The sequence below is a fragment of the Chiloscyllium plagiosum genome, unplaced genomic scaffold, assembly GCF_037043375.1.
Source record: "Chiloscyllium plagiosum isolate Xiang-an unplaced genomic scaffold, Cpla_swu_hap1 HiC_scaffold_27, whole genome shotgun sequence".
NCBI classification, from domain to species: domain Eukaryota; kingdom Metazoa; phylum Chordata; class Chondrichthyes; order Orectolobiformes; family Hemiscylliidae; genus Chiloscyllium; species Chiloscyllium plagiosum.
This window is the reverse complement of record NW_028270165.1, coordinates 81966284-81968792: the sequence shown is the minus strand read 5'-3', so window position 1 is coordinate 81968792 and position 2509 is coordinate 81966284.

Here is a 2509-nt window from a genome sequence, read left to right as displayed (position 1 = left end):
GGCCGCCCTCCCGCCGCTTCCCCGCTCGAGCGACTTCTCCTCCCAACCTCCTTCGCCCCCGCGTGACGTCTGCACGGGGGGATGGGCGGGGCCGGGGGAGCCTCACCGTCACCAAGCAACAGCCACCTCGCGCTACAACTGCTCATTCACAAAAACAAACTCTCCTGTCTCGCTCTGCAGCTGCAGGGGGGCATTGCCACGTTTCCAGGAGCCCTGTCTACATTGGGAAAGCTCACGGCTCAATTTAAACAGATATGCCGACATCTAACGGAACGGCGTCATATCTAAAGGGGGCAATCTGTATTTTAAAGGGACATGGACATTTTAACGGGTATTTCTGCAAATAAAGAGATGTAAATGGACGAGATTATATTTCAAAAGGGACGTGGGCACATTCAAAGGGATATCTTAATATGTAAAGTGACGCAGTTATATCTAAATGAATCTACATTTCGAAGAAACGTTGCCCTATTTGTAAGCAGAAGAACCCCTTTAAGAGACATACTGATATCTAAAGGGGTAAATATACACTATCCAGGAGCAAGATTGCGCTGAGAGGAACATAACACATTTAAAGCGCTGAGCTACATGTAAAGGGGCATTTTTATATTTAAAAAGGTACATTGAAATCTAAAGAGACATTGTACATAATTAAAAATACATGGTAATATTTAGAAAGCACGACCGTATTGGAAACAGTCCAGTCATTTTTTTAAAAAGGGGGTTGGAATGGCCGTGAGATGGTTTAATTTTTAAGAAAATAAGCAGGTTAATTCTGATCCAGTAAAAGCAGTATCCAGTCTCATCTGAGCGCGGAACCAACTCAACTGACTGAACAAGCGAAATAACTTTTCTGTCTGCTCTTTAGATGTGACATCCTCTCCCTCTCTCTGTTGATGCAACAGGATTACCAGAGCTGGAAGTATCACTCTCGGAATATAATTGCTGATTGACAGTTTACTTGAACTGTTTAACATAAGGATTTAAAAGCTGCTCGCCCGATCTCGCACAAAACACAAAAACAAACTGTTCACCCGTGCCTGTGCAGAGGAGAAATTTCACTTGGAATAGATCACAAAATAAGAACTGTTACCAGTCCCGCAACTCATGTGTTTCCCATGGACAAAGTTAAACATCACACACCACCAGGTTATAATCCAACAGGTTTGTTTGGAAGCACTAGCTTTCGGAGCGTCGCTCCTTCATCAGGTGGTTGTGGAGAATGAGATCATGATCACAATTTATATCCAAAGGAGTCTAGCATCATGGAAAGGTGACACATCAACAATTTAAGATTAAGTCTTTCACCTTTAGAATAGGTTTCTGCTCTTTGGTATGTTAATCCCAGAACTTGTTTTTTGTTACCTTCTCAAGAATGCTACTCAAATGCAGAGCTTTTCTAACAGTAAGTGTGAATTCTGTCTGCACCCGAATGTTGAGTCAGGACTGATATTGTTCTTAGAGAAAAACTCTACATTTAAATGACATTTTTGAGAAGGTAATTTATAGATTAGGGTGTAGAGGTTAGGGTGGATTGGCTGTGCTAAATTACCCTTAGTGACCAGGGATGTGAAAATTAGGATGGATTGGCCATGGGATGGATTTGGGCGAGATGCTCTTTGGAGAGCTAATGTAAAATAGATGGGCTGAATGGCCTGCTTCCACATTGTTGGGATTCTATGACTCCCTCCACAAAGGAGCATTTTATCTGCATCTATCCTGTCAAGCCCCTTTCAGAATTCTACTGGTTTCAATAAGACCACTTCAATAAGATCACTCAATCAGGATTCCCAAACTAAGCTTGTCCCACTTGCCTGCGTTTGGCCCATGTCCCTCTAAACCTTTCTATTCATGTACTCATCCAAATGTCATTTAAAATTTGTAACTTCATCTGCATCTACCACATCCTCATCCAAGTTCATTCCACGTGTAAACCAACCCTCTGTCAAAACGTTGCCGCTCAGGTTCCTTTTAAATCTCTCTCCTCTCACTTTAAAAGAAATATACCCCCTAGTCTTGAGCTCCCCTACGCTAAGGAAGAGCCTTTTGGTGTTCACCTTATCTCCACTCCTCATGATTTTATCAATCTCAATGATGTCACCCCTCAATTTCCTGTGCTCCAGTGAATAAAGTCCCAGCCTCTCCTTAGAACTCAAACCCTCCTGTCTTGGCAACAACCTGGTAAATCTTTACTGAACCCTCTCTATTAGAATTCTCCCTATTACAGGGACACTAGAAGCATACTCAGTACTCTGAAAGTGGCCTCACCAACATCCTGTACAACCTCAACATGATGTCCCAACCCCTCTACTCAATGGTGTGAACAATGAAGGCAAGTGTGCTAAATGCCTTCTTGACCACCCTGTCTAGCAGCGATGCAACTTTCAAAGAACTGTGTACCTGAACCCCACCATATCTCTCTTTTACAGCACGTCACAGGGCCCTACCATTATCTGTACAAGTCCTGCCCTTCCTTGTTTTAGCAAAACGCAAGCCCTTGCTTTTATTA